This window comes from Pseudonaja textilis, chromosome Z (assembly GCF_049901715.1).
Source record: "Pseudonaja textilis isolate UNSWEBS1 chromosome Z, rPseTex1.2, whole genome shotgun sequence".
NCBI classification, from domain to species: Eukaryota; Metazoa; Chordata; class Lepidosauria; order Squamata; family Elapidae; genus Pseudonaja; species Pseudonaja textilis.
The window spans coordinates 6497479-6515046 of NC_142008.1; the positions used below are offsets into that span (position 1 = coordinate 6497479).

At 45.1% G+C, this 17568-nt stretch overlaps 1 protein-coding gene across 6 annotated transcripts in view; it reads right to left on the reverse strand.

The window, feature by feature from the left end:
• Window positions 1–17568, reverse strand: part of PRKAG2 (protein kinase AMP-activated non-catalytic subunit gamma 2) — a 271216-nt gene that overhangs the window by 34354 nt on the left and 219294 nt on the right. The window lies entirely within an intron of this gene.

Sequence of the window (17568 nt, forward strand, 5' to 3'; positions counted from 1 at the left end):
ACTGTGGACCAGCAACTAAATGTTGACTTGCCTCCTTTTTAGTATCATACTATACTCAGGATGGCTGCCTCCTATATTCAAGAAGAGCAAAATTATTGCAATTTTGAAACCAGGGAAGGATCCAAGCCTTCCACAAAGTTACAGGCCAATTGCTCTTCTCTGTGTCACCTACAAACTTGTAGAAAGACTTATGTTAAACAGAATAGCCCTAGCAGTAGAATCTGTAATCCAAATAGAAGGGGCATTGGTACTTACCTGATATGCCCATTCTCTTTGAGCTGCGAAGAGCATCCAGTAATGGGAGGTGCTTCAGTCTCTGCATTCTTAGGCTGAGCTTGAATTGAGGAACGCTCCTCCTCCTCCACGTGACTCCTCCACAGGGTTCCCCAGTTTTGCGAAGGCAAGAGGAAAAAAAGGTTGCTTCCATCCCTATCACCTAAAAATTTGGTCCTTGGCCGAGAGAGAGAGGCCCCACCATACGGAAAAACAGGGTGGGGCTGGATGCTCTTCACAGCTCAAAGAGAACGGGCGTATCAGGTGAGTACCAACTCCCCTTCTCCTATGAGCTGCTCAGAGCATCCAGTAATGGGACATACCAAAGCTTGGCCTGTCCTAAGGGAGGGACTCCGTCTGGTCCAGAATCTCCTTAGGGTCCCTAAGAACCCGCTGCAGGACCCATCTGCCAAATGAAGCCTCTGCAGAGGTGAATACGTCAATTTTATAGTGCCGAATGAAAGGGGAAGGTGAGGCCCAAGTTGCTGCCCGGCAGATTTCGATTATTGGTGCCTGGGTGGCCCAGGCTGCCGAAGTGGCCGCAGTCCTAGTGGAGTGGGCTGTTATGCCCTTGGGGACCTGTAGAGCCTGGGACTGATACGATTTGGCTATGGCTGCCCTAATCCAGAGACCTATAGTAGAAAGTGACACCCTGTGCCCTTGTGTTCTGGGTTGGAAAGAAAGGAATAGGGCCTCTGATTTCCTGAAGGGCTTTGTGCGTTTGATGTAGATTCGCAGAGCACACCTTACATCGAGTTTGTGCCATTGTTGTTCCCTTTCCTGCGATGGTCTGGGACAAAAATTTGGAAGGATGAGCTCCTGGGCTCTATAGAAAGCCAAACTGACCTTGGGTAAAAAGGTGGGATCGGGTTGAAGGATCACCCTATCTGCGTGGAAGACACAGAGGTTTTGCCTGACCGACAAGGCTGCTATTTCCAAGATACGCCGAGCGGATGTAATGGTTACCAGGAAAACCACTTTATACGTCAGGAACTGGAGGCCTGTCTCCCTCAGAGGTTCGAAAGGTTCTTTGGTGAGCCAGAGGAGAACTTTATTGAAGTCCCAGGTGGGATAGCGGTGCACCGGGGGGGTGTAAGTGGATGGCCCCTCTAAGGAAGGCCCGGATGAGTGTGTGGTGAGAGAGGGAACTGAGACCCTCGCCAGAAAGGACTGATGTCAGGGCAGCTACCTGACGTTTCAGTGCATTAGGAGACAGCCCCTTGTCTAGTCCCTCCTGAAGAAATTCTAAAATTTGTGCTACGGAGGGGGAAACTGGGTTAATTTGAAGCTTGCTGCACCATGGACAGAAAATGGCCCATGGCATTATAAATTCGAATGGTTGATGGTCGTCTGGCAGCTAGGATGGTGTCAATAACCTTGTTTGAGAGTTTTTCTGTCCTCAAACTTCTCCGCTCAACCTCCAGAAGGTCAGTTGGAACCACTGCGGAGGGGACCCTGGGAAAGGGAGATCCTGTCTGGTGGGATCCTCCAGGGAGGAGCCACCGAGAGAATGCAGAGGTCCGTAAACCACGGTCGTCTGGGCCAGTGAGGTGCCACTAGGAGCAATTCCGCCTTTTCATGGAGAGCTTCTGAATGACCCTGAGTCCCGAGGGCCATGGGCAGCAGAGTGCATTGTGATTCTCCGCTCTTGGGATGGGTACCTTGAAAAGAATCTCGGGAGCTGGGTATTGAGGAAGGAGGCGAACAGGTCTATCACCGGTTGCCCGAATATCCTTGTTGCTTCCTTGAACAGGGATGGGTGGAGGCGCCACTCTGACTGGTCTATGGTGGCCCTGCTTAACCAGTCTGCTTGAGTATTTGATAGCCCCGATATGTGCTCTGCCTTGATGGACAGAAGGTTGATCTCTGCCCAGCGACAGAGGCGCTTGGCTTCCCTCATTAGCTGGATTGATTGTGTGCCCCCTTGTTTGTTGATGTGGGCTTTGGCTGTCACGCTTTGGCTCTGTCAAAATGAGAATGTGTTGCCCACGTACCTGGGGGAGGAAACTGCGCAGGGCAGGAGAACGGCGTGAAGCTCCAACCAATTTATACTGCACAATTGTTCTATTGCAGTCCATCTGCCCTGGGATGTGAGTGACTGGAAGTGGGCGCCCCATCCGTATAGACTGGCGTCTATGGTGATAGTCAGCCTTTGAGGTTCCTTGAAGAAACAGCCCTTGTTGATGGCTGGTCTTGCCCACCAGAGGAGGGACGTGAGGACCTTGAGAGGAACCCTGACCAGGAGCTTGGAATTGCTTCTGCCAGATCTCTGGTATGGGAGCAGGAACCACTGGAGGGATCTGGTGTGAAGGCGGGCCCAGGGAACAATAGAAATGCACGAAATCATTTTTCCCAATAGTTTTGACAATTCCAATAAGGCCACCCTCCTGCGGTGCCTGATCTCCCTAACCAATTTCTGAATACTAAGGAGCCTTTCTGAAGAAAGGTAGACCTTGCCTTCCACTGTGTTGATAATTGCCCCCAGATGGGTTATTTGGGTAGAAGGAGATAATTGGCTCTTCTTCCAATTTATGAGAAACTCATGTTCTTGAAGGGAAGTCAAGGTGGTCTGGGTGTCTTTCGCTGCTTGATCGATAGATGGGGACTGAATCAAAATATCGTCTAGATAACACTGGAGACGGATGGGGGTATTTCTGATATGGGCAGCCAGTGCTGCCAGAACCTTGGTAAAAGTCCTGGGGGCAGAGGCCAGTCCAAAGGGAAGGGCCATGTACTCAAAGTGTTATTGTAGCAGAATCTTAGGAATTTGGTATGGGAAGGCCGAATGGCAATATGTAGGTATGCTTCTGTCAAGTCTATGGATGTGAGAACGTCCCCTTGCCTGATACCCAGCAGGATAGATTGTAGGGCATGCATTTTGAACTTGCGGTAAGTTAAAAAGCGATTAAGTCGCTTTAGATCTAAGATAGCCCTCCATCCGCCCGAGTGTTTTGGGACAACGAAGAGGTGAGAATAAAAGCCCCGTCCTCGTTGGTCGGGCTGAACAGGTTGTATGGCAAATATACTAAGGAGATGCTGGATGGCGGAATCCATTAGGTTGCGTTTGACCGGGTCTCTGGGGAAGGAGGATGACATAAAGAAGTTTGGGGGAGTGGAATGGAACTCAAGGGCGAGGCCAAATCTAATGGTATCCCTGACCCAAGAGTAAGAGGTAGAAAAGTCCCATTGACTAGCGAACGACTTTAGACGCCCACCAATGGGAAGAGAGTCCCTTAACCTATCTCGGATGGCGGAAGGGCCTACTTCCAGATCCCTGAAAAGGTCTTTATATTGGTTGCCCCTCCTGCTCCTTTCCCGCGAATCGAGTCTATCCTGGGATTGACCCGATCTGAACGAGGGAGGCCTCTGATATCTGGGAGAGAAGGGGGCCTGATAGGAGGGCCGAAAGGAGCCCCCTCTGAAAGGGCTGCAACGACCTGAAGTCTGACCTTCGGGTGAGGGAAGGAGGAATTTCTTTTTGTTCCGGGTTTCCATCAGTAAGGGGTCCAGGGATGGGCCAAACAGTTTGTCCCCCACTATGGGAGAGGAGGCCAGCTTGGCTTTGTTCTTAAAATCCGCCTGCCAGTGCCTGAGCCATAGCAGACGGCGGGCTTGGATGTGCAATGTAATTGCCCTAGCAGGAAATTTGACTGCGTGGTATGTGGCGTCTGCCGAAAACTCAGCTGCGGCGGGGAGCTTAGCAATGTCCTGGTGTGCCCTGATATTGGAAGCAGGGACATGTTGCTTGAGCTGGCGCAGCCACTGAATTGATGACCTTGTAAAGAAAGATGCGGCCATAGCTGATCTGATGGCCCATGCGTATGACTGATGGGCCCTGCGTAGGGCCAGCTCGGCCCGCTTCTCCTCCAGTTTTAGGGCCTCTAACGCATCAGTCGGAGCCGAGGAGGATGCCAGGCCCACAATGGGCTCGTCGACCTCGGGGGTGTTCAACAATTTAGAGAAATCCGGATCCAAATTAAAGTATTTTTTTGTCATGGCTGGAGGAGGCTGGGGGAACCACTACAGACGCCAGTTGCTTTTGCACCAGGTCTGCAAAGATAGGTGGAGCTGGAATAACCTCAGCCTCTATCACGGGATGGTTAAAAATGAGATCCTCAGGCCCCTCCGTGGAAGGGGCAGGGTGGTCTGAGGGGGATTGCTTACTTAGACCTGAAATGTTTTTAGTCTTGAACAATAAAGATTTGAATAGCTGTGGTCTAAAGAGGCCCGCAAAGGCGGGCTGGTCAGGGATGAGCCCCTCCTCCTCAGACATTTCGTCTTCTAGAGGGTCTATTTCTGATAGGGGCTCGCTGTAGTGCATAGACCCCAAGTCAAAGTCATCTGGACCCATGAACTGATCACATTCCTCCTCCCCCTCTTCCACCTCCTCCTCCCACCCTTGAAGGGGGGACTGCCTATGCAAGGGTACCTGAGCCAGATGTTGTTCAGTCCTGGGCAGGGACCTCACGGAGTGAGATTCCTGGTCAGAACCCGCCGGATACTGACTGGGCCTGGTGGCTTGTTGGATGCCAGCTGCGATCCCTTGGTGAATAGCCAACTCCATCCAGGATCTTATCTTTTCCGGAACCTCCTCAATGAGAGACTCCTCTTGGCGGAGACCAGCAGCTATTGGGGTGAAGGTGGCTTCTGGAGCCCTTCTGACCAATGTTCTAGGAACCTGAGCCTGTTGTTCCTGAGGGCAAGCTGTGCCTGGATGAAAAGGAAACATCTGGCGGGGGGGAGGTTGAGCAGAGGTAGAGGGACTGGAGGATAGAAGAACCTGAGGCACCTTGAGTGCTTCTCTAGATCGCCTATCAATTTCTTTTTGCAGGGCCTTGTGGCGCCTTAAGGCGTCCCTCTGGGCCGCTTTGGAGGTCTCCTTAGCCTGCTTGCGCAAGTGGTGGGTTTTGGCCTTAGCCTTCAAGGAAGATCCTCTAGAGGTGTTACCATCGGCCATTGTAATGATTTAAATGTAGATGTAATAGGTTAGAGATCAATATGAGGCGGTTGACACGCCCAGGGCCCAATCTGCAGCAAGGATGGTTGCCCTGATCAATATATACATCCCCCTTTTGGTATATATTTTTTTTGTTTTCTTTCTTTCTTTCTTTCTTTCTTTCTTTCTTTCTTTCTTTCTTTCTTTCTTTCTTTTTATATATCCTTATGTAAGATATGTATATATAGCCAAGGAGAAAACAATTGAGTCGTACCTCAGTGATAATATTTTTAATATTAAAATATTATACTGTTAAAATATGGAGTCAATATTATGATGATAATGATATCTGAATTACTGTAAATGAATCCCTGCTCCTGGGATAACGGAAAGAGCCAATTAGCCAAATTTTGAAAATGCCTAGGCCCGGTGGATATTAAAGCTAGGGCCTTCAGCAGCTTCTCTGCACAGGCTGACACAAGGCCTGGGTACAGCTGCTGCACCACTGGAAATGAGCTGTGGGGTAGAGCCAACGAGTGTTCCAATTGAATACAAGCAGAATTTAGGAAGTCAGGAAGAATAACTCTGAAAGAAGCCAGGCGGGGGCCTGTTGCTTTGAATAACTTCCCCTCACAGCATCAAATTAGCAGAAAACAAAATGGCATGCACCACAAAGAAGGTTCCCCAAATGGCGGCTGCTGGCCCGTCGCACCTCTCAGCAGCGTTTCCCCGCCTGACTGAATGGAGCCAAAACTCTGACTGCAGAGGTGGCCAGCGAAGGAGAGACTAGGCTTTCTCCTTTCGCAATAAAAACACCGTTTGAAGGTGGGGGGGGGAAACGCGGTATGACTGGATCGGAGCAATAAAACACAAGCCGCTGTGAAACAGAGTGATAGAAAATGAGCGGCAACGAGTCCAGGCAGAAAGAGAGAGAGGGATTCTGGCTATGGGAGGTAGTGCGAGGATCGCTACTGACCCTCCCTTCGCCTCCCCTGGGGGCGAAACTGCACTTCCCTTTAGTGGCAAGAATGCCAATTCAATCAATTGCGCAGGGGCTAAGGAGAGAATAATTCAAACCTGGAAGAAAATCTAGAGCTGATTGAAATCGAAATTTTCCTGTTTCGGCCAAGGAGCAACGAACAGAACAGCCTGTCTCGCACGAGGCTGAGCAAAAACTGGGGAACGCCCTGGAAGAGTCACGAGGAGGAGGAGTGTTCCTTAATTCAAGCTCACGAGGAGGAGGAGTGTTCCTTAATTCAAGCTCAGCCTAAGAATGCAGAGACTGAAGCAACTCCCATTACTGGATGTTCTGAGCAGCTCATAGGAGAACAAGCTGGATTTTGCCCCAGATATGATTGTAGTGATAAAATCCTTGCACTAACTTTCTATTTGGAGAATGGATTCCACGGAAAATGAAAAATGTCTGTGTTTTTCTTAACCTCTTGGCAGCCTGATACCTTCTGGAGACAAGGACTTCTCCTCCAAAGTAATACCATGTCATAATACTATTGCCTTGATTGACAACATGTTGAGTAACAGGTTATTTCACAGAATTCAATAGAAGATATCATAAATTGAATAATGGAGTACCACAGGGATCAGTGCTACCCCCTGCTCTTTTTTAATTTGTATATTCATGACCTGCCTGAAATTATTTCTTGGAAATTTCTCTATGCCAATTATATCAATCTCACAGCCCAAAGAACCAATTTCAGTGATGCAGAAGACATCCTTTATTAAAATCTCCAGAAGATGCATTACTACTTCAAAAAATGGCTGAGGAATGGCTGAGGGAGCTGAAGTCCACAAGTTTTAAAGTTGCCAAGTTTGGACACCTCTGACTTAGCCAATGAAGAAAATACTGAAGCAGAAATAAACTAATCAATAAGTATGATGATCAGGGATTGGGATATTCTCTATTCTAGGTGAATATATATTATATAATCCCTTTGAATGGTCTGGAAATACTTTTTACTTTTCAATAATGTTTGGATTCTCAAGTGACACTGCTGGAAAAGAATGCAATTGCACAATTACACCTAGTGGCAACTACTTCTAAGTTAGAAGATTTAGCAGGAGTCATCTATTCCTTAATTACATATTGACTGACTATGCAATGTGTTATATGTAGTGCTGCATTTGAATCTCTAGAAATTTAACTAAAATATAGCAGTTAAATTGCTAGATATGTTATAAAATTTACAGTGATTGTCAAAAACAATATAAGATGTTAAACTTCAAATAATTTCAAGGCTATCTGAAGAACTATCTCAATATGAGCCAGTCTATAGGCTAAGATCAGGAGACTCCCTTATGGGATTCATTTGTTCAAAATACAAAACAGGTTTTGAGATAACCTTGCTCTGTTCATTAGCTCTTCATGTATTCCTGCATCCCTGAATATTTAAACACATTCTGTACTAGATATCTTCTGTTTTGGTAATAAGAAGACAGTTTTTATCAATACAAGATAAAATATGACAAAATTATGGAAAGAAGATGTATGGTTATAGAGATGACGGCAGTATTAGAAGTATTACATTGGTTAGAATAGATTTGGTTCTGATGGGTATTGAATATAATCCAGAAAAGAGTGATTAGCTAGCCTAAAATGGTTTGGGTAGTTTTTGTACTATTAAAGGCTCATCTGTGTCTGAGTAGATGAAGTCCACAAGGTATTTGAGGGTGAAACTCACAGGAGAATTTCTGAAAAGGAAAACCACTTTGGAATCTAAGAATGAGGATGTGTCAGAAGACAGATGGAATGAAAAAAAAAGACCAAAAGTTTTTGTCTGATGGTTATAAAATAATTCCACGCTAATTCATTGCTTGTGAGATATAGAAAATTGCCACTAACTTAATGTAAGTGCTTTTCTTAAATCTAGTTAAATAGAGAATTCCTAGTGCTTAAAAACATAGAGGGGTATAAATAGGTTAATATATCACATATGTTAAGCAAACATGAGAACAATCTGCCAATGGAACAATTTGCTCTTGGAAGTTGTGGGAGCGCCATCACTTGAGACTTTCAAGAAGAGATTGGGCTCCCATCTATCAGAAATGGTGTAGGATCTCCCTGCTTTTTTTTGGGGGTTGGACTAGATGACCTATCAACTCTGATTATCTGTTATCTGCAAAGAGATTTGAACCTGGGAAAGTGAAACTGAAATTGCTTTTTAATGTCTGTTAAATTAATTTTTTAAAAAGTATGAGTAAATAAGGTTTTGACTCCTTTGTTTTCTTGGGAGGTACTCCCTTTTCAGAGCAGGGATTCCTTTTCTTTCCTTGCCCCCAACCTGGGATTTCTTTGGCACAACTTTATGTTTTCCTCTCCTTGGGCTTTTATAAAACTAACCTCCCCCCCACCCTCGCACAGAGACTGGAGCTTTTTTCCTCCTGGCCCGTACAGGCAACACACACACAAATGACTTCAGAGTTGGTCACATCCACCCAGTCAAATGACCACCAAGCCACGCCCAGCCAGTCACGTGACCAAGCCAGCCATGTGAGCACCAAGCCACCCAATCATATGACCAAGCCACACCCACAAATTAAGCCATGCCCACAGAATCGGTTGTTATGAAATTTGAATCCCACCCCTGCTTTACAACCCTCTCTAAGCTGTTTAGTGTCAGCATATTGCCCCCAACAATTTTGGGTTCTAGTTTTACCCACTCATAAGGATGGAAGGCTGAGTCAACCTTGAGCCTGGTGAGATTTGAACTGCCCAACTGCAGGCAGCTGACAGTTGGTATAAGTAGCCTACAGTACTGCACTCTAACCGCTGCACCACAGAGGTTCATTGTTAAAGGTTATCGATACAACAGGACTAAAGAATCAAAATGTTTAATCAGCTTTTAGCTTTAACTATAGCACTTGCCTGGTAAACAAAACAAAAAATAGTGAAAGTAGTTCTGAAACCCTATCAAGGTGAGCAAACTGGCTACAAAGTAAGAAAATAACATTCTGTATTAGCAGAGAAAGAACATAGCTTCGCCTACAACAGTGTCCTTAACTTTGGCAACTTTAAGATATGTGGACTTCAACTTCCAGAATTCTCCAGCCATCCCCTTAGAACATTATTACAAGAAAAAAAAAACATCTTTGTTGATCAGCCCAGCACAAGACTTCAGTTGTAGAAGCTGTCAGCTAGAAAATCTGACTCAAAAGATTACCCTGCATGTGCATCTTGAATTAGGGCTTTATTTGAATCAAAACTGAATACTTGCCTGCAACAGATCCTGTTATTCCTAGGTAAGGACTAGGAAGAAGTCTGTTCTGAAATCTTAAAAAGTGTCCAACAGCCAGAAGTATAGACAATAGTGAGCTAGGTGGAGCCAACTCAATGTAAAGCTGCTTCTCTGCCTTATTTCCTTTCCCAGAGGCTATTGCTATGGGCTCAGAGTAGGGACATTTAGTGACTGAAGATTACTTTCCAAGAGCTGGGGTTGGAATTCCCCTGTTCCCTTTTGTGTTCCTTTCCTTCTGTACCAGTTCACAATCAATGTCCATTCATTTACATGTCCATCAAAAAACTAACCAAATAATTTGAGACATTACAATGATCAGTGAAAGGTTAAGTTGTCTTTTGGATCAGATACCACATTACAACCTGAATGCTACAGGTTAGTATGGCATTGCTGTTCACCAGTTACGTTTAGAGTTCTTCTCCGTCAGGCAAATTATAAGGATAGTGTTGAAAAGCAAGAGAGAGGTTTTCTTCATCTTTATTTATAGCTTATTTATAGCTATGGTCAGAATCCAATGAATTAAAAGGTTAGAATACCAAAAGTACAGTTTTGTACTAAATATTAAAATGATATGAAAAAAATATTTTAGGCAATTCAGTGTCTTAATAGGAATGCAACAGCAAAATCAAAAACAAGAAACAGGTTGTCCTCGACTTATGACTACATAAGTTGTTTAGCATTAAAATGGCCCTAAGACTTATGATCTGGATTCAAAGTTCTGACAGCTGTGATCCCACTTTGACAGTTCTGCAACTGGCCTGCATTTAGGGTAGTCTGTTGCATCCCATAGTCATGTAACTGCAATTTACTTTCCCCTCCTCCCCATTCCAGTATTTTTTCTGGTTTCCAGCAAAAAAATGCCTTCTGTGGACAATGGATTCACTTAATTATAGCAGTATTCACTTAATGACCATTGTGTTTGCTTAATGGCCATAGTGATTAATGAGGGCTGCAAAAAAGCTCATAAAATAGGAGAATCATGTATGACCTGCTTAACGACTGGCACGATTTGCAGCCATAATTTTGGTCATAATTTTGGGTGAGATCATTCGTCTTCATGCCATGAAGTATCATCAATACACTGGTGATACCCAGTTATATATCTCCATCCCAGGTGAAATGGGTGTTGTAGTGGGTGTCTCTTTGAGATGTCTGGAAGCTGTAAGGGTCTGGAAAGGAAGCAGATGTCAACTAAACCCCAGGAAGACAAGAGTGGCTGTGGGTAGGCCCCTCTGTACCTAGGAATTTATCACATTTGTTTTGGATGCAGTTCCGCTATCCCAGTCAGACCCAGTGTGTAATGGGGGTTCTCTTGGACTCACAGCTCCTGCTCAAAGAGCAGGCGACGACTATAGCCAGGAAGGCCTTTGCCCAACTCTGCATTGTGCTCAAATTATGCCCTTTCTTGGATAGGGAGGCTCTATGTGCAGTTCCTTATTCCCTGTTTATCTCCCAATTGGTCTACTGCAACATGCTCTATTGGAGGCTACTCTTGAAAAGTATTTAGAAGCTTCAGCTGATGCAAAGTGGGGCTATGTTGGCCATTCTGGGTGCCTGAGGAAGGGCACACATAACACCCTTGGTCCATGAATTGTACTGGGTACCAGTCTGTTTCTAAGTCCAATTCAAGGTACAAGACATCACCTATAAAGGCTTACATGGCATAAACCAGGTTACCTATAGAACATAGAACGTGCTTCTCCCCACCCCATCAACCTGTCTCATTCAATCAGGCAGAGAAGGTATGCTGCAGATGCTGTCAGTCAAATAATTTTGACTGGCAGGGTCTAAGAAAAGGGCCTTCTCAGAACACCCTGACCCCAGAGGTGAGGAAAAACTCCAATCTCTTGGCCTTCTGCAAAGAGATCAAAACTTGGCTCTGTGATCTTGGGTGTAGGGCACAGAAGATCAACCAATTATGGGCTGATTAGTCTCTTGAGAGCCCCTCCCTACCTGTAATAATCCAACATTAAATCCCCCTTTTGATATTTAATTGTCATTATTCTATAATTTTAATTTTTTTAACCCTAATTAAATTTTAATGTTAATTTTTATATATTCCTTTATTTATCAGATATATTATATTGTACATCATCCTGATCCTCTTTGGAGGACACAGGTGGTTTAGAAATTAGATAGATAGATAGATAGATAGATAGATAGATAGATAGATAGATAGATAGATAGATAGATAGATGATGGATGATAGATAGATAGATAGACAGACAGACAGATAGATAGATATAGGAAAACACCCGAACAAAGCTAAATACCATATAAATACCCGCGAAAAGATAAGAAAATGTGTGTGTGTGTGTCAATAAATAAGCAAAGGATTATCTATAGTGATTTCTTTAATAATGCTAGCACCTTGAGTCTAAAAGAAAATGTTGCATGCTGTTCTTCTATGATCCCTGATCATTTGCCTTGCATCAAGTGAATCTTCCAGATTTCTATTAACAGGGGGCAGTAAAGGACCATGACAGATTATCTTGATGTGTAAGAGCAAAAGAGAAGGTTTTTTTTTTCCCTTGTAAAAGAGACAATGGCAAGACAATGTATCAAGCCAACCCTAAAGATTTTCAGAGGTGAACAACTGTCTTTACCTAGAAGAAAAACTTTAATTGCAGAAGCCAAATTCAGGTCTCTTTGTCGCTCAGTCAGTCACCTTCACACTTAAAACCACTTTGTCTCTGCTGCTAGAGAAACTAAAACTGAACTGCAAACAGAGCATGGAAATGCTGCTCTAAATGTCTTTTACTCCAGGAAACAAATTTATTTTTGCAATATTTGAGGCTTGTATCAGTTGCATAATAATCTTGGCTTCAAAGAGATTTTACATTTACTTATTTTGGATCCTGCCACTCATATGGAGAAGAGCAGCAGCCATCCTTTTCTAAACACAGTCAAACTTTCCAGAGGAGAGATCTACTACTGAGGCAACTTTTCTTTAAAACCAAAGTATGTTCTACTACAGTTTTATTCACATTATATTCAGAAATCTCTTCCAATTATAATAGGATGACATTCTTTTAACATGTAAGAAATGGGGAAGGAAGAAATTGATTCCCTCTCAAGTCCTGATCATTCTGATAGGGAACATCCAAAAATTATAATGCAATATCTAAAACAGGGTTAAATTAGTTTAGAAAAAAAATGAAAAGGTGGGGGGAATATTCAAGAACTTACATCTGTCTCACCTGTTATTATCCTTACTCTCTGGTGGTTTCATTGCTACCAAGTTTCCCCAGCTCCTGTATGAAGTAGCTTTTTATATATACTGTAGTTAACCATATTTTAAATTTTACAAAAGGATAATTATCATGATAGATTGCTAAGCCTCCAAAGATTAGACAAAAGATTTTTAAGTGGGACAATTTCACTTTTCCTTTACTATTATTAAAAATGTAAATTAATCACTATGTGGGTAATTCGTAAACTGAGAATGTCGAGTACTGTACAAAACAAATCCCCTTAAGAAAGTTAATATAACAGTACCAGCTATGGAGGTCTACTTCTCATTTTAAAAACTCACAACTTTTGTTCACGGCAGATTCCAGTTACTTCAATAGCAATGACTATTAAGGGACAGATATTTACCAAAAGATTTCCTTTAGGTTTCTTCCCTGCTCGTTTTCCTTAAATTCCAAATGCCTCTAGAGTCTAGACCAGTGGTTCCCAAAGTGGGCGGTACCACCCCCTGGGGGGCAGTGGGATGCTTTAGGGGGGCGCTAAGAGGTAAGGGGGCTGGCAGGGGGTGCTAAGAGGCAGCAGGGGGGTGTTCGAGGTGCCGGCTCCTCAGGCTCCAGTGCAATAGTCAATGGTCATCCCATTGACTGTTGCACTGGAGCCTGCAGAGCTGGCGCCTCGAATGCCCCCCTGCTGCCTTTTAGCATCCCCCAAGGAAGCGAGGTAAAAGCACATGCGTAGTTGTGTCACAGGAATTACGTAGGGCGGGCCTTTCAGCATGTTGAGCGTTCCTGGTCGAGGTGAGTGTCAGGAGGTTTTGCTTGGTGGACCAAGGCCTAGAAGTCGGTGCGAAGCGATGTGGGGATTATGGGAGGTGGGACGGGCTCTGCTTGAAAGTGGCTGCCGAGCGCTAAGAGGCAGCAGGGGGTGTTTGTGGCGCCAACACCGCAGGCTCATCCCATTGACTGTTGCACCGGAGCCGGCACGTCGAATGCAGTGGCAGCAGCATGTTGGGAAAGTCACTGTGGCTTTGCTCTACTTTCCCAAAGTGCTGCCGCTGTTGCATTCTGTCTGTCTGTTTGTCCCTCCATCCAAAAGATCTGTCTCTCTGCCTGCCTGCCTGCCTGCCTACCTACCTATCTACCTGTCTTTCTGTCTACCTACTTACCGATATAGATCTATCTATATACCTACCTATCTACCTATCGATACATCTACCCAAAAGGTCTGCCTGCCCGCCTGTCTTTTTGTTTACCTACCTACCTATCAATATAGATCTATCTACCTACCTACCTATCCATCCATCCATCCAAAAGGTCTGTCTGTCTTCCTGCCAGATCGCCTGGCTGCCTGCCTACCTACCTATCCATACATTCATCCAAAAGGTCTGTCTGTCTGTCTGCCTTCCTGCCTACCTATCTTTTTGTCTACCTACCTACCTACCTACCTACCTATCAATATAGATCTACCTACCTACCTATCCATACATACATACATCCAAAAGATCTGCCTGCCTGCCTACCTACCTACCTATCCATACATTCATCCAAAAGGTCTGCCTATCTACCTACCTACCAATGTATTTACCTACCTACCTACCTACCTACCTACCTCTCTCTCTCTCTCTCCATCCATCCATCCATAGTCGAAGCGCTGGCCCCGAAGGCACATCGGAAAAGTAGAGCAAAGCCAGTCTGGGAGAGAGGGAGGGAGAGAGAGAGAGAGAGGCTTGATGCATCAGATTGAAATGAGGCTTAGTTTAGACTAGAGGCCCTTTTCTACATTGAAACATCTTTGGCTTCTATTAAACGTTTTGTGGACGAAACATGGTCAAGACTATCAGGAAGCTCTCACATTTTGTTGCGGCTTTAAACAGGATCCATTGGACCAGATCTCCTCCCTAAAAAATTGCTTTTCCCCAATGCATTACAGTGCCAATTCTGAAGAAGGCAAAACCAAAATGTACTGGTAAATTACAAGGAGAACACACACACACACACACACACACACACACTCCCTTCTAATCCTGCTGGAGCAGGTGATTGGACTAGAATAAATATCTCATTATCTTTCTCCACCCTCTCTCCTTTATTTATTTTTCTTTCTGTCCCTTCACGGCACTGGCGGCACGTTTGAAAAGTAGAACAAAGCCAGAGGTTGGTAATTTTTGCTGCAACGAATCACAAAAGCTTCTGGGTTGTGCACAAGAAGGGACACACATGCAATTCAGCAACATAAAATAAAGAAATACAATTAAAACAAATCAACAAGAATCGGCAAAGCATCTCTGATTAAATTCTATTCACTACTAGAATCTAATCAAAGATGCTTTGCCGATTCTAGTCCAATGACCTGCTCCAGCAGGGTTAGAAGGGAGTGAGTGAGTGGGTGAGTGTGTGTGTGTGTGTGTGTGTGCATGGCTGTCAAAACTGCAAAAGCAGGACAAGTAGTTCTGGGGAGGCCAGTCATAAATTAGAACACTTGCTAAACAACCAGCCATTAAGTGAGGACCACTATATTTGGTTTGCCAGTCACATGGCCACCTGGCCATGCCCACCCAATCACATGACCACCAAACCATGCCTACCCGGTCATGTGACCAACAAGCCACACCCAGCCAGCAAGCCACGCCAGTCACATGACCAGCAAGCTACACCCATCCAGTCATGTGACCAGCAAGCCATGCCCTCAAATTAGGCCATGCCCACAGAAATTTGAATTCTACCCCTGAATGGGGGGCACCGAGGATGAGTTTGTAGCACCAAGGGGGTGGTGGACTGAAAAAGTTTGGGAACCACTGGTCTAGACCAAGGTCTAGATGCAGCCTGGAAGAGGAAAAATCCATCTGAAAAACTAAAACTGTAAATTCCCAGAATTTATTATGCTTTTGCATAAGTATATATATTTGTCTTACACTGAGCTATAGGATTTGACTATAAAAATTTAATAATTAGTAAAATATTATAACAGCATATTATTTGCCAAATAGATTTATTTGCATTAAATTTATAAAGGGTAATAATTTTTTGGATATTTCAGATTCGTCTTATACAACAATATGAATTATAACTGATTGCTTTGGGTTTTCTACTTACAGAAATGCTGGAATAAAATACAAAAAGTTATATATTAAGTTGATGGACTGAATAAATCCTCACTTCTCCTTAATCATGACATGTTATAGTTACTATTTCAAACAACTGAGCGAAATATCATAGCAGAATACTATTTTTCTTTTGTAATGCTCTAATAAAACACTCATTCACCTGGATCTTCTTTTGTTGCCCTGCACTGGAGAATGGAGCTGGAAAGCAGGTTAGTGGTGTAGGGGATTTTACAGTATCCTTCCCCTGGAGTGGGATGGAAATGGAGATCTTGTAGTATATCCTACCTCTGGAGTGGGGTGGAAATGGGGATTTTACAGTATCCTTCCCCTGCTATGCCCACCACACACCACAATCACCAAGCCACACCCACAGAACCAGTAGTAAAAAAATTTGAATACCACCAGTGATTAAAACAAATATGTAATAAAATAAAATATTAAACACACACACACACACACACACACACACACACACACACACACACACGAACAATATGAAAATAATCAAGGTAACAGGAAAGGAGAAGAAAAAACTAACCAGTAACTTTTTAACATTTGCAGAGAAGACCTGAGAAAAGTCAGATGTTCAGCTGGAACCCAAAACATGTTGCAACAGACAATTTTCCATTGAGCTGTCTCGAGCGTCCAGGTTGGGAGGAGCTCCAGTCTCGGCTCTTACAGGCTGAGCTTGAAATTGAGGAACGCCCCTCACCGTCACGTGGTCCTCGGGCGCTCCCCAGTTTTTTGCTCAGCCTCGTGGCAAACAGGCTGTTTTTCCCTTGCTCCGGTCGTTCAGCATTCTAGGCCTCTCCTTCTCATCGCTTTCTACTGGATCACCGGCAGGCAGCGCAGGACTTCAGGTTTGAACTCCCCAGGGAGTGTTTTATAACTTCCGAACTGTTTCCTTAAGGGGAGAAAACGAGCGCTTCGAGCGCTGCCCCCCACCGCTTAGTTTGCCGCCCTAATCGCTCCGCGCGAGCCGCTTCGTTTCTGCCTGCCTCTCCTCGCTTTAGCCGCCGTTCCCCCCGCGAACGCCATCTAGCCCAGGGTGCGCTTCCCTGGTTCTCCCAAAGGGTCAATTTCTCTATTTTTCCCTGGGAGTTTACCGCCGCTGGGGCTGCCTCCGTTACTTGCGGCCTCCATCTTGGGCCCCCTGTGGCGTCCGCCATCTTGGGTGTGCCCTGGGCGGCCGCCATCTTGTGAGTGGCCGCATGGCCGTCCGCCATTACTAGAGGCCCTTTTACAGGCCGCAGCCTTAACTGATCATTAGGCAGCCTGGGACTCCCACGTCTCAGCCTGTCTTTCATTCTACCGACAGGCCTCCTGCAGAAATAGGGCCCGTTGGCCCTGCAGCCCTTTCCCCAGCAGGCGAAGTAGCAGCTCTGCCCCCCACCCCTTCCCGGTCCGTCCGGCAGGGGTAGCTGCCTGGCGTTCACCTTCTGGCTGATTGGTCTCTGGGCTAGGCCCTGGTTCATACCAAACCTCTATTTTAAACAGAAAAAATTTTTTTGACTAAAAGGGGGTGTGGAGCGTGCGCTGGGATTCCCAGCCTCCATGTGGCCGCATCCAGACCTGGTTTCAGCTTACATTATTCCTTCTACCTGCGGCCCCAGGGTCATTGGTTTTATCTGAGGCCTACCAGTAGGCCGCATTGTTTCCCTGACTCCTGGGCAGATCCTGGGACTGCTCAAATACTTGCAATCCTGCCTGGGTCCCTTCCCGGTTCGCCCGGCAGGGACAGCTTAGGCGTTTATTCTGGCTGATTGGCCCCGAGGCTGGCCCTACTTCCCAACACGTTGCAGAACAATTCTGTT